Below are 27,965 nucleotides of genomic sequence, written 5' to 3'. Positions count from 1 at the left end.
CTGGAACTCCACCAGCTCCCCCATTCCCCTCCCATGAGTGTGGGTGGCCCCTCTTAGCCTCTGACCACATACTGGAACCTGCAGAGGCAGTATTAGCAGACCTGAGGTCTTCCTCTGCATTTCATTTGCTGTTCCCTGGCCTGCAATGCCCCTTCTTTGCCCCCTCCCCCGAGGGCCTAGCAGCCCCTCCTACGCAGCCCTCTAGCCCCTCTGTGCTCAAAGTGCATCTGAGGACATCACCTGAGAGCTGTAGGAAATGCAGGATCTCAGGCCCTACCCCAAACCTACTGAAGCCAGATCTGCTGTTTAACATGATCCCTGGAGATTCATAAGCATGTTGTCTACGCAGCACGGAGTGAGGTGCGGCTCCTCTTCGCTGCACCCCTTCCTGACTACCCCTAGGCCCAGCCAAATAAACTCTTCTTCCTGCCCCCTTGTGCCCCATTTGGACTTCGTTCATAACAAGGGAGTATAACTGGATGGTAAAAGGGACTTTTCCTGTTACCTAGACATTTCAGCCTCAAAGGCAGAACAAATTGGTAGGTGCAAGGAGCCACACATCCATACAATGTTGAGACCCTGCCCAGGACAAGCTCGGTGAGTGGAAAACTTCTTTGTCAGCCCTTCGCCCACTTCCAGCCTCAGATCGAGGCATCAGGGAGGGTTTCCTTGAACAGGGTGGGCGGAGGGCACTGTGTTCCCACCACCCCTGTTGCCCGTCCATGGGGGGAGGCAGCAAGCGCTTCCCTTCACCTCAAGGAAGTGACAAGGGCTGCACGGGGAGCTCTCCCCACACCTGTCAGTGTTTGGGGAAACGTAAGGACTGGTCTGAGGAGTCAGGGCTGCAGTGGCCAATGGTGCCCTGCGCCAGAGGGCAGTGGGGTGAAGGTGTGTGGCTCCCGGGAACCAGATGGGGGTGGTGGAGAGATTTCTTGGAGCCTTTTTGAAGAGGACTCCATCCAAGTGGGCTGCCTGGAAGGGCAAAGGGACCCAACAGAGATGTGGGCCACTGGGAAACCACAGCCCCAAGGGCTGCTGCAACCCTGCCCCACAACTACATCCCAGCCTCATAATGGAAAATGTAGTTGAGGTGGGGTTGCCAGATTTTACAAATCCAAATACAAGATACTCATTTAAATTTCTATGTCAGGTAAACAACATGTATGTTTTTAGTATATGTTACATGAAATATTTGCAACATACACTAGAACATTTTAAATTTTCATCTAGCTCAACTTCAAATTTAATTGGGCATTCTGTATTTTTATCTGGCAACCCTAAGTTGGGAGCTTTATAGCAGAAATACAAGTGGCTTCTCCAAGAAACCCACGAAAGCACCCCAAAGAGAAGTCAGCCCTAGAAACCCCAATGTCAGCTCACAACTGAAGCAGTCAGGTAAGATCCTTTCTGCTCTGTTATTCTGGTCCCCCACCTCAATGCCTCATCAGAATAGGGAGTAGGAGGTGGGAGAAGGGAGGGGACAGGAGGAGGAGGAGGAGATGACTACCTCCATCACTTCAGGCGTCCGAGCCAGAGACGAGACACCTCAACTTTAAATGAAATTGAACATTTTGATTATTACCTGGATCAGACACAGACATACAACTACTGTTCTTGTGACTTAAAGAGACCTATGATGTCGGCCTAAGATGGCATGTCTTAGGTGGCGAAGGAAGCAGGTCCTGGAGCCAGGGGGAAAAGACAGTGGGTGAAAGGAGAGTTTCTTCAAGAGTGTGCTCAGCTAAGTAGCAGTGGTTCCCAAACTGATGGCTTATTTGCAGAGCTGTCTTTCTCACTAGCATCTTAGCATTCGTTTGTGTCCCCAGCTCATGGCATGTGTAGTAGATGCTCAGTAAATGTCTGACTGTGTGTGTGTTGTTTTTTGTTTTTTGTTTTTTTTGAGACAGGGTCTCAGTTGCCCAGGCTGGAGTGCAGTGGTGTGATCATAGCCCACTGCAGCCTCAAACTCTTGGAGTCATGTGATCCCTCCTGCCTCAGCCTCCCGAGTAGCTGGGACTACAGGTGCATACCACCATGCCTGGCTAATTTTTATTTTTTTCTTTGTACAGACAAAAAGGAAGAAAACTGGGTCTTGTTACGTTGCCCAGGCTGGTCTCCAACTCCTGGTCTCAAGTGATCCTCCCAGCTTGTTCTTCCAAAGTGTTGGGATTATAGGTGTGAGCCACTGTGCCTGGCCATGTCTGAATGTTGAATGTTGACGTCTTCAGTGAATTGACCCCTCTTTCATCTATGGGACTTATGAAGAGAGAATCTTTCTGGCATTGCATAATCCTTCCCCAGGGTACTTTAGCTGTGGTCACCCTTCTTGTTATAAAACATGGCAGGTATGATGAAGGAGATCAGCTGAGCTGGACTTAGACTCTTCTCTAAGAACATCGTCAGGCACTCAGCGTTCACAGCAGGGCAGATGTAGGTTTCTAGGTACCTGAGGCTTATAGGAACTGGGGTTCATTCTAAGAAAAAGAGTATCAAATTATGAAGACAAAATTAGGCATCAATGTGAATATTAATTTAGGAGAAATCACAACAAATCGCACATCCTAACAAGCTAACAAATACTGCATACATCACAACATCTAGAAGCAAAACGATATTTGTATTAGTTAACTTGGACATATGACTATAGTATGCTTTTTTCCTACATTTTTGGGCTATATTTTTTTCATATTCTTTTTGGTTGATGTCCTTGTAGGTAGTGGCTACATGTTAGTAGCCACTAACCCTAGGAGTAGGTAGGGTTCATGTTGTTGTTGTCGATGTCTGTATTTTGTGATCAAATCACCAAGACTGCAAATCCTTTTTTCAACATATTCATATGATTCACTCCCCTTCATTAAATTGGGTTATTCAAACAATTATGCTCCAAATTTATTTCTTCCTCGTAATGAAGTACTACTTTGGCATGATCTGATTTTTATAATTATTCTCTCTTCTCATCTTCATTATTTATATTTTCTTAGCTATTATGATTCTTCTCAATTTCAGGCTTTTGTCTATCAGACTTTTTAGCTTCTGTTGTGATAGAACAAGAGAGTTTTTGACATTTTGTAACTTCTTCCAGTCTTTTGTCTTTCAGTTTTTGTCTGAGACTTCTACTAGGATGTTTTCTTCTCAACACACTTGATTTTTGTAGAGTTAATAATTTTGAAATAAAGGCATTCTCAAGAGCAGTTCAAATGCATTTGAAAATTGCTGAAACGTATTGAGTTACATATTGCATAATCAAATTACTTTTTCGCCACATAGACTGATCTATTGGTGAGTATGTGTAGGGGTTTCATTACTCTGGAGTCTTTTTTCTTTGCTTTCTTTGCCCCTTTCTTTCCATTTCTGTGACAATTTGGTGCACAGTTTCATCAGGAAGTCTGAGACTTCAGAAGGGCAGGAGGATCAGATACTGTAAGGGTGATCCGCTCAGTTGGCACAAGAAATCTGGGGAAGACATTACATGAACAGTGGAATCTTCTTTCTTTGCAGAGAAAAGTGGACAAGCATCCAATTTCCAAATCAATTCTTGGGATAAACTGGTATAACTTGTTGGAAGGCAGTTTGTCAATATGTATTGCAAGCCCTAAAAATATTTATGTCCCCCTCAAATACATGCACATTCCTATAGTTTGACTGAGTAATTTAATTTAGGTATATTAATTTTAAGAAAATGTTCCTGAAAATGAAAAAAGTATTAGACACCAAGGTGGTGTTAACAAAATATTCCTTAAAACAGTTTTTTTTTTTTGTTTTTTTGAGACAGAGTCTTGCTCTGTTGCCCAGGCTAGAGTGCAGTGGTGTGATCTCAGCTCACTGCAACCTCCACCTTCAAGGTTCAAGCGATTCTTCTGGCTCAGCCTCCCGAGTAGCTGGGATTACAGGCGCCACCATGCCCAGCTAATTTTTTTGTATTTTTAGTAGAGACAGGGTTTCACCATGTTGGCCATGCTGGTTTCGAACTCCTGACCTCAAGTGATCCTCTCACCTTGGCCTCCCAAAGTGCTAGAATCATGGGTGAGACACCGCACCCTGCCTCTTAAAACACTTTTGGAGCCAGGTGCGGTGGCTCATGCCTGTAATCCCAGCACTTTGGGAGGCTGAGGCGGGCAGATCACGAGGTCAGGACATCGAGACCATCCTGGCTAACATGGTGAAACCCCATCTCTACTGAAAATACAAAAAATTAGCCGGGCGTGGTGGTGGACACCTGTAGTCCCAGCTACTCGGGAGACTGAGGCAGGAGAATGGCGTGAACCTGGGAGGTGGAGCTTGCAGTGAGCCGAGATGGCGCCACTGCACTCCAGTCTGGGTGACGGAGTGAGACTCTGTCTCAAAAAGAAAAACAAAACAAAACACATTTTTGGAATAAGTTGCTCCAACAATAAATGATTGGTTATTTAAATTGGGAAACATCAACTTGATGGATATTATTACTATTGAAGTTTATAGAAGGTTTGTTATATGGCACAAAATGACTCTTACATAACATTAAGCAAAACAAAAGCAAAATACAGTATTGTATATATGTTTTGATCTCAGCCAAACTAATACTAAATCCCATGCTCAGAAAAAATCCTGGAATATACATGATTTTAAAATGTACACTGTCTATATAAGTATACTATATATTTCATAAACACCCTCCTATGTCAACAAATATAGATTGTGACATAATTTTTAATAGTTGCATAGTATTTCACTGGATGCATGAACAAAAACGTTTCTGCTCTTTTAAGACATTCAGACAGCTTCAGATATTTTTCTGTTTTAAGTACACTGCAAGGAACCATCTTGCGCATTCATCTTTAGCCAGTTTTCCAATTATTTCCTCAGGATAAATTCCTAGAAGTGGAATTGCTGGGTCAAAAGCATTTTTAGGGCTTTCGAAACCGATCGCCAAATGACCTTCCAGAGCGACTATAAATTTATGCTCCCACCAGCAGCACATGAGTGTATGGCCTTTCTCTGGTGCCTTAGCCAACAATGACTCTTCAATTTGTTTTAAAATGAAGAAAATAACTGAAGAAAATATGCCTGCAGTAGATTTGAAACTTATTAAATGTATTCAAGTTTTTATTATACAATCCTGGCTTGCTATAAAAATGTTGCTAGGAGTTAACATCTATTCCACAGTTACCATGTCCCAGGCAATGTGTGACATGAGTTAATTCTCTCAGTGCTGCAGATAACTCTATGAGGTAGGGGCCATTACCCATCAATTTCATATGTGAGGAAATGAGACACAGGGGTGCTAAAGGTAACACAGTCCAAGGTAATGAGGGGCTGAACTAAGATTTCAACCCAGGCCACAGCCTACACCATACTGTACAGCGTCTCAGTCCCTGCTGAGATGTCCCTAAGCAAGCAGTGAACCTTGTAGTTCAGGATTCACCGTGGCACCGGAAATCACTCTAGTCCATATTCGAGGATGAGTCTCAGTTTAGGCAGAGGCCCCAGAGACCACCATTTAGAAGATTCTGAGAATCTACTACTAGCATGAGGTAGGCTGCCTGTGCAGGACCTGCCAGGACGGAGTTAAACCTAGCCTGCCAGCTCTAGCCCACCGGTCACTTGGGCTGAAGAGTCATGAGAAAAGGGTTATTTGGGACAGAGCTGAGTGTCATGATGTGCCCGCCGCTCTTGTGTTGGGTGACTGTTTCCTCCTGGTCTGCCTGGGACTGTCCTGGCCTTAGCAATGGAAGTCTTGCCTCCTGGGAAACCCCTTAGTCCTGGGCAAACTGGGTCAGCTGAGCACCATATTTCTGGGGGAAGGTTCTGGCACTTCCTTCCCACCTCAAGACAGGTGTGGGGGGCTTTGAGGGGCTCTGGAGCCGTGGCCCTGGGGACAGAGCTAACACCCATGCATCAGACACCCAGAGGACTCATGCCAGATCACACTGCTGTGCTCAACTCCGTCCCTTCTCCCTCTGGGCCTGGCCTCAGATGGTCTGAAACCCAGCTAGTGAGGATGGGGGCTGGGAGTAGAGCCAGGAGAGAGAAGAGACTAGCAACACAGACCCCTGCTCCTCCTCAGGCCGCTTTTAAGCCCGGAGCAAGCCTCAGATTGTGGGAGGAGACTGAACTTAACAGAATTTAAAGTTTGATGTTACACTGGCTTGGACATTTTAAGTCACTGAAATGAGACTTGAAAGGGCGAGGAGCACGGTGGGAGCTGCCAGGGACGTCCCCGGGGGATGGGGAGGAATGATGGCAGAGGGCAGGGGAAGGCTGAAGCTGCTTATGAGCCAGCACTGCCAAAGGCGACCCTCTCAACACTGGGCTGCTTGGAGTGGCCACTGTGGGCCGCACCCGGGCCTTGCCGCCTCCTCCCAGCAGGGGTGGAACCACAGCTGCTGCCACTTCTACTGCCTACGGGGCAGCGGTTCGGGGTAAGAACCCAGGGTCCCCTCACTGCCCTCTGCCCATCAGGTTATGGCAAGGGCCTTTCCTCACCCCAGACGCTGCCTCCTCAAATGGAGCATCCCAGCTCTCCAAACCGCCAGAGCCCGTCCTTCTCCTCCCAAGCAACCACGATAATAAACGATGGCTTGTTGATACATGCGAGACACCGAAATAGGTTCTGAATAGACATTGTCTTCTTTTGTCCTTATAATTTACCAGTGAGGTGTTGTTACCATCCTCATTTTTCAGAGGATCAGAGAGGTTAAGGAACTTACCCAGCTATTAAGTAGTGGAGTGGACTGGAAACCTGTTCTGCCTCCATCCAAAGCGCATGTCCAGTTCACAATTCTGCACGGCTTCCTAGCTCTTACCTAGCCTAACCTCCCAGCTCCCCACCAGGCACCTGGGAGGGGCAGCTTTGCACTGGGACCTTGGTGGGGTAGCTGCGTTTCCACTATTCCTGCTTGAAACCTGGAATGTGTTTTTTCATGGGAACAATATGATGAATGGTTCCTTCCACTCCACGGTGGTTACTTACTGGTTCAGTCGCCGTGTGTGACCTGGCCTGGGGTTCTGACCACACTCGGTCATGTGATTTCCCAGGAAGAAAACACATCCTGGGTTCAAAATAGCAAATTCCAAACACACTGTTAGGACACAGCTTATTTGTGAGTTAGGGAACGTCTGCCTGTAAATGATTTTAATTTATGTGACAAGAAAAATAAACTGGGCTCTTTCATTATGCTATTTGGGTTGTTGGTTTACACAGAAGGGAGGCCACCCCGCAGTTTGTCCTTCTACAAGGGCGTCATCTGTTTGAATTATTCAATCTCTTCAAAGAGTTTGTGGCTAAGTCTATGGTACTGGAGAAGCATGTGGTTTAGTGAGTGAATTAAAAGTCAGGAGATGTGGGTCTAGCCCTCTCCTTGCCCTTAACCAGCTGTGTGACTTTGGGTGAGTCACTGTACCTCTCAGGGCATCTGCTTCTCAATCTGTACAATAAGGAGGTGACTCTTGAGAATCCCCAAGTTCCCTTCCAGTCCTCAGATCCCATGAAGAACAAGGAGCCTCAGGTGCAGAACTGCCAATGACAGGTCTGCTCAGAAATCATGTTTCCTTCTTTTGCTTCCCTTTGTAATTTTTCAAGAAAAATTCTTTAGTAATGGTGTTCTTGAGCTCTGGCAGATGAAAAAAAGAGAAAGTCAGGTTCTTTGGGGTTAAATGGAGCATTTAATAAGGGCTAAGCAAAAAGATGTGTGCTGGCCCTTTTTCTCACGTTGGATGTTTGGTTAATCGATCAGCAGATCCTGGCACCCAAGTGACAACCTGCATTGAAAAGGCGGAACTTGGCTCTCCTGCCCTTCCAGCTGTAAGAGCCTGAAACCGAAGCTATGGGGGGAATGTCTTTCATTTCCCCCTGGAAGCTGGGAGGACGTTCAGCTTAGCATTGCCAACTGTGTAATGTGGGCTTGCCTCTAAAAGAAGCCTTTTTCCTTGGACGTCTTTCAGGCCACAGTATTCCCTTTGGCACCTCTACCCACTTGGGACAAAGCCTGATGTAAAGTCTGGGTGCAACTCAGACCGGCCTGGGAAAGAATTTATTTAATAAATGGTGGAAAGTGGCTTCCTTAATGTGTCTTCAGTGGCTTTTTTATAAAGCATTTGGTTTGTCTACTTGTGTGTTTTTGCTCCATCTCTTTCCACAAAGATGGCTTATAGCAGGGATACTTACAACAAAATGATGCTGGGAAAATAAAAACAAAGAAGTAGAGAATTAGGCCTGAGAGAACTAGGAGTAGAGGGTCAAGATTAGATGCAGAGGAGCATAGATGTGTAGTCTAGGAAGGCCAAGTAGTTGTTACAGCTGAAACTCAAATTCAATGAGCTAAAATGTTCCTAGTGTCAAAGGAAGAATGGGCTCCACAGTTGCATAATCCTTAGTATTAGGGAGAAGGAAAAGGTTCCAGTTATTCAGAGGAATGTTCTCTTGCCCTATTCCTTTAATAAGTATCGATTAAAGGCCCACCATGTGCCAAGCACCATGCCAGGCAAGCACTGCACTCACCCCCCAGGAACTCGGTGTCTAAAGGAGACTGGGTGAAAGAACTATATTTGTGTGCCTCCCATGTGCCAAATACTATGCATTTAGTTATGCAGTTACTGTATGTTTGACACTATGCATTTAATTATGCACCTGCTGTATATCAGACACCATGCATTTTCATTTAACCCTCATAAGTACTTATGTCAAGTAGACGCTGTTACCTCTGTTTTACAGATGAGAAAACAGAGTGTCTCCCTGCAATGGGTAAGTATCGAAGTTAGGATTCACATCAAGGCCATTCTGTCTTCTTTATGGTGCTATTGGTGGTCTAACTTCCACTATTTATTTTCCCTTCCCTTTCTTTTCTTCTTTTCCTTTTCCTCTTTTTTTTTTTTTTTTTTTTTTGAAACAGGATCTTGCTCTGTTGCCCAGGCTGGAGTGCAGTGGCATGATCATAGCTCACTACAGCCTTTACCTCCTGTTTTCAAGCGATACGTCCACCTATCCCCTCCTAAGTAACTGGGACTACTGGTGTGTGCCACTGTACTGGCTTATTTTTAAAAATTTTTTGTAGAAATGGGGTCTTGCTATGTTGCCCAGGCTGGTCTCAACTCCCAGCCTGAAATGATCCTCCCAATATGGCCTCTCGAAGTGTTGGGATTACAGGCTTGAGCCACCACAGCTGGCCCCCTGTTCCCTTTCTAACAGAACTTCAGCTTTGTTTAATTATTTACCACTTCTCAAAATAGCTACCATGGGCCAAGGGTCAATGACCCCATTTCTAATTCTTGTGGGCAGGATGGGAAGATTGATTAGCCAATCACAATAATCCCCTGTGCCTGGTTTAAGAATCTGGGCTTAAGCCAATCATTATGTGACATTCTCCTGGTGATTGTCTTAGGTCTAGGATGACAGAAGCAGGCACAGTAAGACTGAAGGAATGGCCATCAATTCCATATTTTGGGGAAAGGCTCTTCTATCTGTCTTGCTGGAAATAAACTAGTAGGTATGTTGCTGCTGGCAGCCCTTCTGTGACTCTGGAGGAAGCTGACTCTTCTGATACCAACTGTTCTGACACCAACTGGTGTACTGTAATATGATTCCCCAGATGCAAATACAAATACCCAGAGTTAGTGGAGACTCCACACTATAGGGCACAGTCCCCTACAAGACTGTTTCACTTCAAATGCCAGCCACAAGGTGGGGTCTCAGACCACCAGCATTTCTGACCAGCTGGCTACAAATCTGAGTGTTCCCACAATCCCTCTCAGGTTCAATAATTTGCTAGAATGACTCACAGAACTCAGGAAAGCCTACATTATGATTATAGTTTTATAATAAAGAATATCAATCAAGAGCATAGGGTAAGGCCTAAGAGCTTCTAGAATGCAGAGCTTCTGGGCCCTGTCCCCATGGAATTGGCCCATATCACTCTCCCAGTGCATCAGTGTGTTCATTAACCAGGAGCTCCACTGAGCTTCAACATCCAGAGTTTTTATTAGAGTGCCATTCCATTGGCATGACTGAACATTGGCCACGTGGTTGAACTCAATCTCCAGCTCTTCCTCCCTCCTTGGAGGTAGCGCTGGTTCAAAACCCCAACCCTCTAATTACGTGGTTGGTCTTTCTAGTGACCAGTCTTAATCCTGAACCATCTCAGCATAAACTCAGGTGTAATCCATGGAGCTCATGAATAACAAAGACACTCCTATCCCTTGGGAAATTCCACAGAGTTTAAGAAGCTCTGTGCCAGGAACCTGAGACAGGACCAGACAAATTCTTCATTATACAAACCTGACCTTCAGACAAACCTGAAGGTTATGGAGAAAATACCGATAGAACAGAAGAGAGACAAAGCCAGAGCCCACACTACTCTGCATTCTCTGAAATATGAGCTAGTACTTTCCTCATCATTTAAGCCAGTTTGAATTGGGTTTCTGTCACTTATAGCTAATTGGTCTTACACTGACTATTATACTTTGAAGTGCAAGAAACAGAAACCCCAACAAAAAATAACTTAAACAATAAGAACTTCTGTTATTCCACAAAATGAAAATCTGGAGGTAAAACAGTTCTAGAGTTTTTATTTTTTAACTCAGGGCTGGGACAAGGCTGGCACAAAATTTCAGGAGTCCAAAAAAATTCAATCAGCAAGATAAATAGTATTTATGACAATATTTTAAAAATGAAAATTAATGCAAAAAATTGAGAATAAAATATCAAAATTTTAAGTAAAGATAATCAGCATTACTGATTTTTTTTTTTTTTTTTTGCTCTGGGCTTCAACATCACTCAGCACAGCACTGTTACCAACCCTGTGTTTATCTAAAATTTTGGTATTTTTTCAAAATTTTGGATATTTGCATTATTTTTATTTTTAAAACTGTTAATTCTAGGCTGGGCACGGTGATTCACACCTATAATCCCAGCACTTTGGTGGGAGGATTGCTTGAGGTCAGGAGTATGACACTGGCCTGGGCATCATAGGGAGACCCCTGTCTCTACAAAAAAGATAAAAATTAGCCAGGTGTGGTAGTGCATGCCTGTAGTCCCAGCTACTCAGAAGGCCAAGGTGGGAAGATTTCTGGAGCCCTGGAGTTCGAATCTGCAGTGAGCTACGATTGCACCACTGTACACCAGCCTGGGAGACACAGTGAGACACTGTCTCATATATATATATATATATAATCTTGATTACTGAGATTGAGATTTTGGGCACCCCTTAAACTTTGTGCCCTAGGTGAGTGCCTTCCTGACCTGGGCCCATTCCCACTCCATTACACCTTCCCATCCTCAGGTGTTGACTGGAGACCTCAGCTGGTTTCCCTTCATGGTTGTAAGCGGACTGCCACTATTCTGGGAACAACAACATCAAACAAAAACCAAAGAGTGTTTTGTTCTGTGCATCTTTTTCATCAACAAGGAAAACTTTCCCAAAAGCTCCAGCAGACTTTCCTCACTGGCCAGAATTGCACCACATGCCATGTCTAAACCAGTCACTGACAAGGCCGAGGGAGCACCCACGCTTGGCTGACAGCAATCACACTGAGCCTGGGGAGGACGTTGCTTTCCTTGAGCACCTGGCCTTGTGGAGGCTGGACACCTGATCAAGTTCAAGACTTTACCCCAAAGAACACATACTATGTGAAGTTTAGAAAGAAGCCACACAACTCACTTCTCGGCCTTTTGGCTAAGATTAAGTGCAAAAAGAAGCCACACTAGTCTGTGGCATAGAACTCAAGAGTGTTGTCACCTTTGGGGAGGTGGATGAAGGTACTGATTGGAAGGCAGCATGAGGGCAGCTTGTGGGATACAAGTAATGTTCTCTATTTCTTCATCTGAGTCATGGGTACTTGGGTGTGTTGACCATTAAGCTGTAGGCATGATTTGTGTACTCTTCTGTATGTATATTTGAGGCTCAAAGTGTGGTCCATGGCCCAGCAGCATTAACATCACCCAGGAGCTTGTTTATAAATGCAGAATCGAGGTCCCAGCACCTACTGAATCAGAAGCTGCACTTTAACTACATTGCCAGGCAATACACTCACACGTTCAAGTTCAAGAAACACAGTATTATACTTCAATTTTTAAAAACTGCTTTCTTTTTTTTTTTTTTTTTTTTTTTTTTTTTGAGACGGAGTCTCGCTCTGTCGCCCAGGCTGGAGTGCAGTGGCCGGATCTCAGCTCACTGCAAGCTCTGCCTCCCGGGTTTACGCCATTCTCCTGCCTCAGCCTCCCGAGTAGCTGGGACTACAGGCGCCCGCCACCTCGCCCGGCTAGTTTTTTTGTATTTTTAGTAGAGACGGGGTTTCACTGTGTTAGCCAGGATGGTCTCGATCTCCTGACCTTGTGATCCGCCCGTCTCGGCCTCCCAAAGTAACTGCTTTCATAGGAAATATTGGGGCTTTCCCAGCAACGAAGGTGGGGAGATTGGGTTTGGGTAGAGCAGGAACAGTGCTGACTCGAAAGCCTGTTACAGGGTTTACAAAGTATCTACTCACCAGTCCCTACTCAGTGGCAGCTGCTTCTGCCGCTCTTCCTCTCTTCAACTGTTCTTCACTTTCTCTGCTTTCAACAATTTGTTTTTCATCAAACAGGGGCTCAGGCAGCACCTGGGGGCTCAAAACACACTGGATGCGGACATGGTCACGTGGTAAGGACAGCCACATGAAGTAAGCGTGAGATGGCGATCTCCTCTGAAATATGAGCCTCATTCCTTTGAAAGTAGCAAAGAATTATCCAGAGGCGTTGGGAAAATGGTAAGAAAATCTTACCTCTATTGAGAAAGAGTGAATGCCAAAGGCCTCCCTTCACCTGCTCCATTGCCTGTAACCAAGCACTCACCCACCTCAGCTGGAGACATTAGATTGAAAACAAACTCCTAGTCCCCATTTAAAGAGGTCAGCCGTGGGCAGTGAGGATGGGATGCTCATGGAGGTGAGGTGTGTGGTGCCCCACAGTGGGGGAAATGACTTAAAATATACATCAGCGTAATGGTGATCTCAGCCTAACACAGCTTGGTAAGGAACAGTGGTTCTGCAAGAATCCTTTGTATATGGTTTGCCAGAAGGAACATAAACTGAGATTCTAAACTCCAGAAACACAGGCATTTTAGGAACTGTCCGCTTTATTCCTTTTGCTCTTATTTAAGATACAAATTCTGCCTCTGATTCCTGCCTGCAATTTCAGGTCACCCAGACCCCTATTTGTGCCCCCATCCCTTGGTGCTGAAGACCCCCTAGGGACAGCAGAACGAACTCGCTCAGAGAGGGGACCGGGAGATAGGACCGGGAAGAGGTATCTTCTAATACGTATCAGGTACATTCTCCTTTTAAAGACTCAAGTTGGCCAGGTGTGGTGGCTCACGCCTATAATCCCAGCACTTTGGGAGGCTAAGGTGGGTGGATCACCTGAGGTCAGGAATTCGAGACCAGGCTGGCCAACATAGCAAAACTCCGTCTCGAATAAAAATACAAAAAAAAAAAAAAAAAAAAAAAATTAGCTGAGTATGGTGGTGCATGCCTGTAATCCCAGCTACTTGTGAGGCTGAGGCAGGAGAATTGCTTGAACCCGGGAGGTGGAGGTTACAGTGAGCCAAGATCGCGCCACTGCACTCCAGCCTGGGCGACAGAGCAAGACTCTGTCTGGAAAAAAAAAAAAAAAAAAAAAAAGACTCAAGTCCATGGCAAAGTCAGCCATGGGGGAACTGAGAAAGGTTCCAGGAAGCTGTGGCCTAGTAATCAGACAAAAGCTGTATCCACCACCCAGGGGCCCACATAAAAGCTCCTGGGTAACCCACATCTACACTCATAACTATGGGCAGGGCCAGCTTCCTGGGGGTGCAACCAGTGCAGGCTTATGGGGCCCCACACTCACAACAGCCCTGTCATTGTCTGAGACTTTCTTTTTCTTTTCTTTCTCTCTCTTTTTTTTTTTTTTTTTTTGAGACGGAGTCATACTCTGTTGCCCAGGCTGCAGTGCAGTGGTGCAATCTTGGCTCACTGTAACCTCCGCCTCCCAGGTTCAAGCGATCCTCCCATTTAATAACTTTACACAAGGGGCCCTGCATTTTCATTTTGTACTGGGCTCCCCAAATTATGTAGCTGGTCCTGAATGCTAGAATGGCCAGCAAGGGGAGATGTCTTTTGCCTCTACCCCACCCCGAGGCCCAGGGTGCCCCATGAAGAATCAGATCCAACTTGTCCTGAGTCTTTCTGCCTCCAGAATGGCCTTTTGCTCCAGCTCACTGCTTTAGGCCTTCTCTGTCTTGTTTTCAATCCTTTCCTCTCTATCCGTACATATTAGTTTTCTACTGCAGACATAACAAACTACCATAACCTTGGTGACTTAAACAAGATGAATGTATCATCTGACAGTTCTGTGGTTAGGAGTCCCACCTGGGTCTCGCTGGGCTAAAATCAAAGTATTTCCTCGAGGCTCTGAGGTGAGAATTTGTCTCCCTGTGTATTCCAGCTTCTGGAGGCACCTGCCTCATAGCATTCCCTGGCCTCCTCTTCTGCCTCCCTCTCCAGCTTGCAAGGACCCTGCGTGATCTCCTTATCTGAAGGTCTGCTGATTAATCCCATCTTCAACCTTAATTCCCCTTTGCAATGTAAACTAACATACTCACAGATTCTGGGCATTAAAGTGGGGACATCTTTCGAGAGGGCCACTTTTTTGCCTACAGCACCTTATCTTTTTCCATCTTTCCCGAATCTGGAGTCCCAGCTTATCTTCTCCCTTGGCATGTTTTATTTAAAGCTCTTTCATGTTAACCATAAAGAGAAACTGATGGAAAAAAGAAGAGAAAACGGTGGGGGGAGAGAGGTGAAGGAAGAACTAAACATGTTCATCACCTTGCGATTTATGTTTTTATGTTCAAAACTCCCTTCACTACTTCCACCTCTGTTTAGCACTACTACACCTTACATACTTGAAGATCTACAAAAATTTTAAACTTTGAAGGAAACTATACTTATGAAAAAGTGGTAGGAATCATACCCATTGAGGAGGTATAGGAATTGAGGTCTTAGAAAAGCGCTTTTCAGAAGGAGACTAGAAGAGAGAGATCCCCAAAAAACTGCATTTCCCTCTTCTGCTTCTGAATATGGAATCTATACTCTGGATCTGACTAATTGCCTGAGACTCTTAAATTTCCCTGGAAAGTCTTCAGTCCCTTCCTCCCTCCAAGGTTCTCCCCTCCTTTGAAGGGGCATGCGGAGCTCCGAGTCAACACAAATGTTCCCCTGTGGGTCCCTTACACCCGTGTCTCCCCTGGCTGGGACTCGAGCATTGCAAACACGAGCTCTTGGGCATATTGCTGAGAGAGGATCCTGGCGTGGCAAGTGCAGCCAGCTGGTCTCGTACCCACATCTTTTCAGTAAATTTCTCTCAAGCATATGTACACACACAAATACGCCTTCTGTTGAAGGCAATGAAATAATCTTTCACCACAGAGGCTGGAGAAAATGTGCAGAACCATGAAATGAAAGCAGTGCTTTCGGGTCTGTGGATGGTTTTTCATGGAGTAGAGACCCTGTTGTCACCATTGCTGAGCACTCGCAGGCCGCGTGAAAGTCTGGTGGGACACACTAGTCTCCAGTGCAGGCTCCTGGAAGAGCATCCCTGTCCAGCCTGGCTAAGGAGGCTTCACAGTCAGCCCTGTCGCAGGACCCTGTCTTCCTTTTTTGGCGGCACAGATCACTCTCAGAGATCACTTTATGGATCTGCTCGTGTGTTGTCCAACTCCCCACCGGAATGTAAGCCCAACCATCTGTTCTGTTTCCTGCTGTTTCCCCCGGTGGACTTAGATGCCCAGTCCACTCTGTCACATGCCTGGGTGTGGGTAAAGTGTGTCTTTGTTCTGGGCCCATGGGTCACTGCACTTGTGGGTTGGGCCACCCTCCCCTCTGCCACAGGGTTGCCTACCTGACCCAGCTTCTGGCCCGTCTGCTTCTCCCTCTGGAGAATCTGATCTACAACACAGGGACAGGCTTTGCCAGCTAGCGGTCACCCTGCAGGAGACATGGGGTGCACCAGGTCCTGGGGAGCTGAAACGACAAGAAAGCAGAGGAAGCTGGTTCCTGCCAGGACTGGGGCAACAGCAAGGGAAGCCAAGGTTCCACCGGTCCTTCTCAGGGCACTGTGCAGTGGGGGTGAAGCAATGAGCCCTTACAGCTCAGCACCATGGTTCTCTCACAGGGCCAACTCTGCGCTGCTGGGCACAGAAAAGCAAACTGCTCTTTCCCTCTGAGGGCAGCCTGGGAAGGCTTCCAGGGGAGGGGATCTTGAGTCAAAACTTGAAGAATGAGTGGGGGCATGCCAGGGGTGAGGAGATGAATGCAAATCCCATTACTCCTGCTGTGCGAGATGCTCTCCTTAAAAGAACTCGTTCGTCTGTCTCTGTCTCTCTCTCTCTCTCTCTTTTTTTCTCTCTCTTTGAGACAGGGTCTTGCTCTGCTGCTCAGGCTGGAGTGCAGTGGTGAGATCATAGCTTATTGCAGCCTTGACCTCTTGGGCAAGCAATTCTCCTACCTCACCCTCCAGAGGCGCTAAGACGACATGTGCAAGCCCCACGCCGGTCCACCCCTCCAGAGGCACTAAGATGACATGTGGAAGCCCCCACGCTGGTCTAACCCTCCAGAGGTGCTAAGATGACATGTACGAGCCTCCACGCGGGTCTACCCCTCCAGAGGCGCTAAGACGACATGTGCGTGCCCCCACGCCGGTCTAACCCTCCAGAGGTGCTAAGATGACATGTGCGAGCCCCCACGCCGGTCTAACCCTCCAGAGGCGCTAAGACGACACGTGCGAGCCCCCACGCCGGTCTAACCCTCCAGAGGCGCTAAGATGACATATGCAAGCCCCCACGCGGGCCTAATTTTTATTTTTTATTTTTTGTAGATGTAGGGTCTCACTTTGTTGCCCAGACTGGTCTTAAACACTTGGCCTCAAGTGATCCTCCTGCCTTGGCCTCCCAAAGTGTTGGGATTACAGGTGTGAGCCACCACACCTGGCCTTCCCAGTTTCTTTCTCTGTGAAAGAGTGATAAGAGCCCCTCCATGCTTTGGGCTTTTGGGGGTCACAACAATGGGAGCTCAAGCGCCTGGCACTTGTAGCAGGTAGCTCTTATTCCAGGTGACAAGGTGGCACACACTTCCTGTCTGCTCTCTGCCCTTCATTCCCTCCCTATTGCCTTGTCTGGGTTCAAACCCTCTTCCTTGCCCAAGCTTGCATTGCAGCTGTTGTCTGTACCAATTTCACCATTAAGTCCCATGTGCCTCAGTCAGGGATGTGGGGTCAGTGTGACCCCTGACCAGTAGCCCAGGCTGCCCCCTGGCCATTTTCTTGCCTTCATCACTAGGATCTAAGCAGCCCCCTGGGGCTGGCAGTGACCCCCAGCACAGTTGCTGTCATGGCCTGCCAACTCCGCCTGCCTCACCCTTTGCTGTTTCATAGCCAAGCCCCTAACCAGGCTGAGTCTGAGGAACAGAGTAGGGGCAGATCGAAGGAGTGGTCATTTGAGGGGCATCCCATGATAACATCTCCAGCAGCCAGATTCTGCTGCTTTGGGGAAGTCACCCATGCTTTGTCCCACCCCTGCCACCTTCTTTTTCTGTATTTTTCTCAGGGCCATGGAGAAAGGATTCATGAGCTCATGTCTCGGAAATGCTTTGAAGATGAGAAACACTGAGCATTTTCCCAACAGCCCTCAATTTACTTTTTCAGCATTCTCTCTGGGCTGTCAAGCCTTTGTAGTTATTTTTATAAATAGCAATTGCTGGCTGCTTCCATTTTTACCCAGGAAAACTCCACCTCCAGCTGGAACTGGCTGCCATCCTACAGCAGACCAGCCATGGGGCTAGATCTGTCCCCATTTCTCTTGACCAACTCCCTTTGCACATCCCTCCCTTTGTTGCAGACCCCACCTCACTGTCTCTTGTACGCCTCCAGTGCCACCCTGTCTCCCTGTCACCAAGACACTGATCTGTCCCAATGACTCTTCATACACAGCCCAAGTTCTCCAACATGGCACACAAGGCCGTCTGTGCCTTGGCCACCACTCACCTGTTCAGCCACATCCCTGGTCTTGTCCCCTACCACTTCTGGGCTCAGTCATCCTGAACTACCTCTTGTTCCCTGAAGCAGGCAAGGTCATGGCTCTAGGCCAGGAGGGAAGACAGTCCATAGAAAATGGAGATGGAGCCTGGTGGTAGGTCTGCCCTGGTATGGAGGGTAGAGCAGGCTCCTTGACTGATGCACAGTTATGTTTTGTTTTACTTTTTGGAGTCATGGCCTCACTCTGTCACCCAGGCTGGAGTGCAGGGGCTCAAACACGGCTCACTGCAGATTCAAGCTCCTGGGCTCAAGTGATCCTCTTACCTCTGCCTTTCAAGTAGCTGGGACTACAAGTGCCAGCCATCCCACTTGGCTAATTTTGTTTTAAGAGATGGGGTCTCTCTATGCTGCCCAGGCTAGTCTGGAACTCCTGGCCTTGAGTGATCCTCCTGCCTTGGGCTTCCAAAGTTTGAGCCATCATTTAAATATTTAAATGAAATATTTAAATAATATAAAAACTCATGGGGAATAATGTAATGAATATTTATGATACAATGAATACAATGAACAACACAATGGCCTAATAAATGACAAATCACCTTTATTATCTATGGACCTCTTTTTACCCTCCAGCTCTCCCCACCAATGAAAACCATTATCAGGCTGGGCGCGGTGGCTCACACCTATAATCCCAGCACTTTGAGAGGCTGAGGCAGGCAGATCACCTGAGGTCGGGAGTTCAAGGCCAGCCTGACCAACATGGAGAAACCCTGTCTCTACTAAAAATACGAAATTAGTCGGGCATGGTGGTGCATGCCTGTAATCCCAGCTACTCAGGATGCTGAGGCAGGAGAATCACTTGAACCCAGGAGCCGGAGGTTGCGGTGAGCCGAGATCGTGCCATCGCACTCCAGCCTGGCAACAAGAGTGAAACTCGGTCTCAAGAAAAGGAAAACCATTATCATAAGTTTGGTGTCTAATATTTCTAGGCAAGTCTTCATGCTTTATGTGTATACGTACCTAAATAATATATAGCAGTGTTTTGTGTGTTCTTAGACTATGTAAATGCTGACTTGCTGTACATATCCTTATGAGATTTACCCTCTGCTCAATAAGCTAACCCTTGCTTTCTTGCTGATACCAATAATAATCTTTTTATTACAGTCTTAACAAGAGTCATGCCAATCAGTGAGGTTCTAAGGGTGGGAGTGGTAGGAGCAGGCTAGGCTGCAGGAAGGAACATTTTGTCACAGGCATTGTTTAGAATTGCTGGTGCATGCATGCTGGTAATAAAAAGCAGACCAACTTTCAGTGTCAGGCTGTCCTAACAAATACCACGTACTGGGTGGCTTAAGCAATAGACATTTCTTTCTCACAGTTGTGGAGGTTGGAAGTGGAAGGTCAAGGTGTTGGCAGGGTTGGTTTCTCCTGAGGCCCTTCTTCTTGGCTTGTGGATGCCGCCTTCTTGCCGTGTCTTCATGTGGCCTTTTCTCTGAGCCCATGCATCCCTGGTGTCTCCGTGTACCCAAATTTCCTCTTATAAGGACACCAGTCACATTGGATTAGGGTCCAGCCAAATGGCCTCATTTTTACTTAATCATCCTTAAAGTTCTTACCTGCAAATACAGCCCCATTTTGAGCTACTGGGGGTTCAGGCTTCAACATATGAATTAGAGAGGACACAAGTCAACCCATCACAATCACCAAGCCCCAGTGTCCAGGGGGTGAAATATACTCTGCTGCTGTGGGGCACCATAGAACCAAGTGGTAGGAGAGAGTAAAGAATTGAGAGCAACAATCTACCTATCAAACTGAGGTGCTATCTCCATTTTACAGATAAAGAAACAGGCCCAAAGACCAGCCCCGAGCCACATCACATATCTAGGAAGTGGCATCAAGGGGTGCCTCAATGGCAACGCCTCAGACAAATCCAGGTCTCTTTGCCGCCCTGCAGCACGGCTGCTCCACCTTCTTCTTGTTCTCAACCCCCAGGCTCTGGACCTGTCTCCGTCCTCAGGACCATGTACATGGAAATTCTGCTGCCGGGGATGCCAGCCCATAACTTTTGGGAGAAACTCTCCCATCAGGTATCCAGTGACAGCTGCCAGTGGGTGCCAGGGTAACAGGGTATTTGTGTTCCAGGTCATCTGGCATACCTTGCTCCTTCCCCACCCCAGGACCCTCATCTCAGGGAGCCTCTTCTGCTGACTTCTGGAAAGGCCTGGACTCCTTTGTTCCATGGAGTCATCAGGTAACTGCCAAGAGTCCTCAGTTTGCTATTCCCCAGCGCCTTGTCGAGCTTCCTTGGGTGTCCCAGGTCTTGCTGTGTTCAGCGCGGCTTGAGTCATACTTGGTCTTCTTGAGCAATGATAAAGGTGGCTGTTAGTTAGGGAACGAAGACAGCCTCAGAGGGGAGAAGCCTATCAGTATTTCAAGCCCCAGATGATGTGAAAAACTGAGCCTTTGTTTGGGAGTGTCACCCCCCAGGACTTGTGTGTTTCTGCCCGGAAGCATTTTCCGCTTTCTGAAGGCGGAAGCTCTATTTTTCGTTTTATTGACTGCCTATGTGCCAGGGGCTTTGTGAATATCACTGCACTGAAATTCCCAATACCCAGCAAGAAGGCATTATTATCCTCATTTTACAGATGACAAAATAGAGATTAAACAACTTACTTAACTCTTTGAACTCCATGGGGCACAAACATGAAACGATTCTATTTTTTCTCCAGATCTTTTTAGAGATTTATACCAAATCTTCTTTTCATAATTCCATAGCTTTTTGGTTGTTTTTAGGTATTAAAAAACCCCTACGATCCAGTCCACTTCCTTTTCAAAGCCTCAAATCTTGAATCTGATGTCATATCCACTGCCTGCGCTTCCTCCAGACCAGCCTGCCTCAAGTCAGGCACCCGTCGTGAGGGTGGGATGGTCGGTCTTCATCCCTCTCCTCCCTCTTTTGGTCCCTGTCTCTTCCCCTTCTTGGGGACTTGGGGAAGAGGAGGGAGTGCGATGGGTAAGATAATCTTTTTGCTTCACGGGGCATTTGATTGTAGCCTCTTCTTTGCGGGTTTTGTGGGTTCTCTACTGCTGTTCTCAAGATGGCAGGTGTCCAAGCGCCATTTCCCAAGGGGAATTACTTTGGGTCCCTCCCTCAGCCTCTCCCTCTGACAGCTGGAGTCCCTCTGTCCGCGGTGGGCTCTTGGGGGCAGTGCTGGTAGACACGCCAGGAAACCTGCTGCCCCACAAAACTCGTGAGTAGGGCTTGGGCATGTGAGCTGCTCCACTGCAGACTCCTCCATCCTGCCCCGTGGATGCCTGAATGTGCTTCTTACAGGCATCCACGATCTGGAAGCGCAATTCTCTTGCAGTGCCTCCCTTGACTGAGGAGGGGAGAGCCAAAATACTGCCCAATACACTGCTCCTATAAACTCCAGGGAATTTCCCCCTGGAATCTCATCTTCTGCTTACACAGTCTGAGGAGATGGCAAGGCTGCGGTGTGGTTGGGTCTAACAGAGTTGAGTTGGGACATTCTAACCACTTAAGTGTAATGTATTTATTTTTATTGGGGTGAAATCCACATCACATAAAATTAATCATCTTAAAGTGAAAATTCAGTGGCATTTAGCGTCTTCACAATGTTTCGCAATCACCACTTCTATCTAGTTCCAAAACATTTTAATCACCCGCAAAGAAAACTCTGCACCGATGAATCAGTTACTCCCCGTTTCCCCTTTCCTCAGCCCCTGGCGACCACCAATGTGCTCTCCATCTCTATGGGTTTACAAGTGCGTGCATTTTGACATCTTTCTTTTGGGTCTGCTTTCCCCAAGATTAGCTGGATGACTCTATCACTCTATCAACCATCACCAAATACTCCTTTTTAATTTTTTTTTTTTTTTTTTTTTTTTTTTTGAGAGGGAGTCTCGCTCAGTCACCTAGGCTGGAGTGCAGTGGTGTGATCTCAGCTCACTGCCAGCTCTGCCTCCTGGGTTCACGCCATTCTCCTGCCTCAGCTTCCCGAGTAGCTGGGACTACAGGTGCCCCCCACCACGCCCGGCTAAGTTTTTTGTATTTTAGTAGAGATGGGGTTTCACCGTGTTAGCTAGGATGGTCTCGATCTCCTGACTTTGTGATTCGTCTGTCTCGGCCTCCCAAAGTGCTGGGATTACAGGCATGAGCCACTGTGCCTGGCCTGATATTTTTATTTCATTTTATTTTTTGTAGATATAGGGTCTCACTATGTTTCCCAGGCTGGTCTTGGACTCCTGGGCTCCTTCCATCTTGGCCTCCCAAAGTGTTGGGATTACAGGAATGAGCCACCATATCTGGCTCACCAAAGGCTTCTGATATCCTTAATGGATCAAATATTTCTTGAAAATTCAAAGGGATTGTAGTATGTGGTGGGATTTTTAGGCAGGAATCACCAATTATTAACTTTCAGTAACCATCTCTAAATGGCCACGACTGCACTGACCTCAGAGCCATAACCTGTCAGGCAACAGGCATTTAGTGAGGACCCTTGTCTGCATTTCATAACACAGTGGTGGGTGCCACAGAAAAATGGAAAGAGACGTGCATAGTACAGTGGAAAATCCACCCAAAGTGGATGCCTGTTCTGATGCCAACTTGCTATGCATTCTTAGACAGATTACTTAGCTTCCCTGGGCCTCAGTTTTTTTATCCATGAGTAGTGATGTATTATTTATGCAAATTGTAAAACAATAAAAAAGAAAAATCAAGTCTCAGAATAGGTAACCTTTAAGTTTTCTTTGCTGTTAAGGTCATTATGAGACTTAGTTCTTGCCTCTGTGTGACTTTACCTACTATGAGGCAAACAAAACAAAGAAATGTAGGAAAAAATAAAAGAGTCAGTACCAAGCTGGGGCTCAGTGACTTGGAGTCTCTAGGGGTACAGAGAAGAGAGGACAGGGTGAAGGGCTGTGGACCAAAACTGACAGGATAGTTTTTACAAAGGGTGCTGTGAGAAGTGGGCATGAGCAGGGTGTGCCAGTGCGACTGTGTGTGTGTGTGTGTGTGTGTGTGTGTGTCTGCGTGTGATTGTCTAGTGAGGAGGACTGCTTAAGATTAAAAGACGCTCAGGAAACATATCTACCAAATACAATGTGTGAACCTTGTTTAAATCTTGATTTGAACAAACCAACTGTAAAATAGACATCTCTGGAACAATTGGGGGAATTTGAATATGGATTGCGTATTCGATGGCCATAAGGAAGTTTTGCTCATGTTGTTAGGTGTGTTAATTTGTGAACACGGGTGTGAACAACTAAATATGCCTGTTATGTAAGAAAATGTCCTTATTTTTCAGAGATACATGCTGAAATCATTTAGCAACATTATGATGCCTGAGATTTTTTTTTCCACAAAAATAAAAATAGATGAAACAAATGTGGCAGAATGGTAATCATTGTTAAAGCTAAGAGATGGGTGTTTGGGTGTTTCTTGTATGGTTTGTATGAGTCAGGATCTAACCAGGAGACAAAGACCACTGGAGTCGTGAAAACAGAAGGACTTTGAGGCAGAGTACTGGTTACACAGTGGGTGGGAGACTGAGCAGCCAAACACACAACCCTGAGATTAGTATCAGATGTGACAACCCTGAGCTGGGGGCAAGGCCAGGAAAGTGCTGTCGATGGAGAGCAGGGGGCTGTAGCACAGGGGCAAAGCAGAAAGCACAGCAGGCCTTTTGGGAGAGGTGCTAGAGCCACGGCGGAACCACAGCTGCAGCAGGGACACTACCCGAGGTAGAAAGAGAGGGAAAACCTTGGCGTGTCCCATCCTCCCACCTCCCTGTCTCTTGCTAGTGCTCCCTGTTGGCCAAGCCCCATCTCCAACCAAAATGGAGTCATCAGGGGCGGCTCCATGCAACACGGAGCGGAAGAGGGGAGGGGTGAGTGGCACAGATGTGAAGCCTGACAGGTCCAGGACCTGCGCACTGTTCTCTCTGTGCATTTTTGTTTGTTTGTCTGATCTCTACCCGGAAGCATAGTTTGCACATTAGCATCTCATCCTATCAGGCTTGCTGTGGAGGCTTCTTGCCACCTTCCAGAGAGCTCTGGACAGCAGGGCCCTCGGGGCAGAAGAGCCATTATTTCCATTTTACAGCAGCTGCTGGAAGCTCAGTTAACACCTTTCTGGCAAAGAAACCAAGAATGTTTCTGTGTCAGCTTCGCCTGCTGACAAGGACCCAGAAAGAATCCACTGCTGTCACTGCAGAACCTTCGGCTTTGAGGAACCACGGAGATTTGGCCTAATTCTCCACAGTGGTCCCAGTGGTGACCTAACCCAAATCCATTTCCTTGTCTTCCTGCCACCAGAACCTTGATTTTGTTCAGGCTGATAATGTGCCCAGCTAAACAAATTTGCTTTCCCAGTGCTCTTGGAGTTACTGATGACCATGTGATCAAGTTCTGACCAATGAGATGTAGATGGAAGACCTTGGGATGGGTGAGCCTTCCAGAATAAAAACGCAAGTCTCAGGCCGGGCGCAGTGGCTCACACCTGTAATCCCAACACTTTGGGAGGCCGAGGCGGGCAAATCACGAGGTCAAGAGTTCAAAAGCATCCTGGCTCACACGGTGAAACCCTGTCTCTACTAAAAATACAAACAATTAGCTGGGCATTGTGGTGGGTGCCTATAGTCCCAGCTACTCGGGAGGCTGAGGCAGGAGAATCGCTTGAACCCGGGACGCAGAGGTTGCAGTGAGCTGAGATCACGCCACTGTACTCCAGCCTGGGCGACAGTGCGAGACTCCTTCTCAAAAATAAAATAAAATAAATAAATAAATAAATGAAATAGAAAGGCAAGTCTCTTTCCTCTCCCACGTCTTCTTGTGTGAAACACGGGTGCGATGCCTGGTGATGCAGCAGCAGCCTTGTGACTATGAGGGCTAATGTTAGATGCTGGGAGAAGAAGGCTGGGAGGATGATGACGTTTTTGAGCAGCTTCACCAGTCCTGGAGTGCCTAACCCTGGACCTCTGGTAAGGTAATTAAAATAAATCTCTTACTTATTTAACCCACTGTTTCTTGGGTTTTGTATTATTTGCGGGTGAACACATACTTGACTTAAACCAAAAAATATGTTTTTTACTCAACAAAAGAAAAAAAAGGAAGCTGGTTTTTCAAGGAAGTAACACAAAAGAAGTAAAGTTGGTTACCAAGGAAGAGACTAGCAGCATTACCTCTATGGCACAGTGCTAGCCACTCAGCCAAGGAAATATATGCTGACAAATGGGTGAACAGACATGAACAAGTGAGTGGCCATCTGAGCAGTGAATCTGAAAAGCATGAAGACTCCTAGTGGTGAGGCCACCTCTTCCATTTCCCCACAGGAAGCCAGCAACAAATATTGCCAGAATTCAGCGGGTGCTGGGGCTCACGCCTGTAATCCCAGCACTTTGGGAGGCTGAGGTGGGTGGATCACCTGAGGCCAGGAGTTTAAGACCAGCCTGGCCAACATGGCAAAACCCCGTCTCTACTAAAAAAACACAAAAAGTAGCTGGGCATGGTGGTGAGCGACTGTAATTCCAGCTACTTGGGAGGCTGAGGCAGGAGAATTGCTTGAACCTGGGAGGTGGAGGTTGCAGTGAGCGAGATCGCACCACTGCACTCCAGCCTGGGTGACAGAGTGAGACTCTGCCTTAAAAATTAAAAAAAGTATATATATATATATACTCCCAAAGTGTATGTATGTGTATATATATACACACACACACATACACACACACACATATAGCCAGAATTCCTGGCATTGTCACAATTACCAGGGGTTAAGGAATTATTTCCTGAATGTCATGGTAAAAATGCAAGTAGATTACATGGAAGGAAAATACATAAGTTTGTTCATCACCCAACAGGACTCTAAGGGGATAGGTGTAGTGGACACAACCTAAAATGGCCCCCAATGAGCCACACCCTGTATAACCCCCACCATCTCTTCTTGAGTATGGGAGGAAACTGGGACTTGCTTCTCATCGACAGAATATAGCCTGGCCAATGTGATGGACTGTCACTCCTTTTATTAAGTTACATTATATGGCAAAGGGGGTTTTATACACACACACACACACACACACACAAACACACACGGATCTGAATGGGCTGAAGGGAGAGAGAAACTTGTATGTGCTGACTTTGTGGATGTAAGCTGCCATGTTGTGAGAATGCCACATAACAAGGAACTATGGACAACCTTTAGAAGCTGAGAGGGGCTCCTGCTGACAGCTAGCAAGAAAATAGGGACTTCAGTCCTACAACCATATGGTGATAAATTCTGCCAACAACCTGAATGAGTCTGTGAGACTTGGGAGACTTTGAGGCTAGTCAACAGCGTGTGCCCAGGCTCTGAGACCAGCCCCAGTCCAGCCTCCAGATGAGAATGCAGCCTAGCTGATCCTTTGATTGCTGCCTTATGAGTCCCTGAGCAGAGGACCCAGTGAGGCTGTGCCCAGGAACTGTAAGATAATAAAGGTGTGCTGGAATAAGCCACTAGGTTCGTGGAAACCTCATACACAGCAATGGAATAGAGAATAAAGATGCTTTGGTGCAAGAAGGCTTTGAAAAGTCAGCCTGGGACCTGGCCAGGGGAGGGGAGATCTGGGCAGAACATTCATTTGTTCATTCATTGATTTGTCAGCTGCTTAAAAAGGGCCCCTAATACGTGTCAGGCACTAGGTCACCAAATGAGGCTTTTGTCTCACACTCCTATTTCAGTTTTAGCCAGAGCCGCAACTTTCCTTTCCAGATGTGGCTGAAGGGATAGGAAGGGGAATTCAAATTTTACTGAGTTCCCACAGGACCTGGGCATGGAACCAGATGCTTTCCATATGTTGACTCTATCAGTCATCACAATAACCCATAAGGCATCGATTAATATAACCATTTTACAGATTTAAAACACTGAGGTCACATAGTGGTAGAGCTGAGATTCTGAGAAATTAAGTCAGCTCCTCCCATTCTAAGCTGGGTTTTTGGCTTAGGGAAAAACCAGGTCATCTGAGCTCATGTGGCCTACTTTATTTTCTTATGTTTGCACAATGATGAAAACGTGTCCTACTTTATCAAGCCACCTTCCTCCTCCTCCTTTCCTTCCCTTCTCCTTTATCAGAAGCACATTCTTTTTTTTTTTTTTTGAGACGGAGTCTGGAGTGCAATAGCACAATCTTGGCTCACAGCAGCCTCCGCCTCCCAGGTTCAAGTGATTCTCCTGCCTCAGCCTCCCGAGTAGCTGGGATTACAGCCATGCGCCACCATGCCCAGCTAATTTTTGTATTTTTAGTAGAGATGGGGTTTCACCATGTTGGCCAGGATGGTCTCAATCTCCTGACTTCGTGGTCCACCCACTTCAGCCTCCCAAAGTGCTGGGATGACAGGCATGAGACACCACACCCAGCCCAGAAGCACATTCTTAAGAGTTAAAATATAATGCATTAAAAAATACCATCTGGTAGTAACTTATGGAAGCTTCTAAACGGAATAAATGTCTAGAGTACCTTCGTCACTTCCTTTGTCAGCACGTTCTTCCTCTTCCATGGAGACATTATTAGACCATGCTTTCAAATGCTTTCTAAATTTGAATCTGGTGTCAACACTCCTTTCAGCTGCATTCCACTGCATTGCTGTGAGGGTTTAGTGAAAGAACACAGATAAAGTATCTGCCTTTTATAAAATACAAAGTTCTGTATTTTTCTCTTTTCACTTACCATGTGCACTGGTCAAAGTCCTGGCAGGAACGGCATTCATACTGACGCTTCAGATGAAGGGCTATTTAGTAAAGGATGATTTACAGAGATGCGGACAAGTTTAAGGAAACCAACAAAGGATGTTGAGGCACCCAGCAGTTGGCAATAGCAGGAAGCTGTTACGACCCTTAGGATCAAGGGGGTAGTGGCAAAAAATGGTGGTCACAGAGTCCAAGGGGAGGCTGCCCAGT

General features: G+C 46.6%; 1 protein-coding gene and 1 long non-coding RNA gene across 2 annotated transcripts in view; one reads left to right on the top strand and one right to left on the bottom strand.

The window, feature by feature from the left end:
- Positions 1-12: 12 nt before the first annotated feature.
- Positions 13-27,922, bottom strand: LOC126933162 (uncharacterized). Its single transcript, XR_007718433.1, has 3 exons — positions 27,736-27,922; positions 27,526-27,651; positions 13-2,474 (listed from the first exon to the last, which is right to left on the bottom strand). It is a non-coding gene; the product is annotated as an uncharacterized LOC126933162 (long non-coding RNA).
- C12H2orf76 (chromosome 12 C2orf76 homolog) overlaps positions 14,767-27,965 on the top strand; it is a 447,011-nt gene continuing 433,812 nt past the window's right edge. Inside the window, exon 1 of the mRNA XM_050752723.1 lies at positions 14,767-14,776. The gene's annotated coding sequence lies outside the window, so the exon portion shown is untranslated. The remainder of the gene's footprint in view (positions 14,777-27,965) is intronic.

The sequence above is a fragment of the Macaca thibetana genome, chromosome 12 (genome assembly GCF_024542745.1).
Source record: "Macaca thibetana thibetana isolate TM-01 chromosome 12, ASM2454274v1, whole genome shotgun sequence".
Lineage (NCBI taxonomy): Eukaryota > Metazoa > Chordata > Mammalia > Primates > Cercopithecidae > Macaca > Macaca thibetana.
Note: the sequence above shows the minus strand (reverse complement) of the source record. Positions and strands in the feature narration are given on the sequence as shown.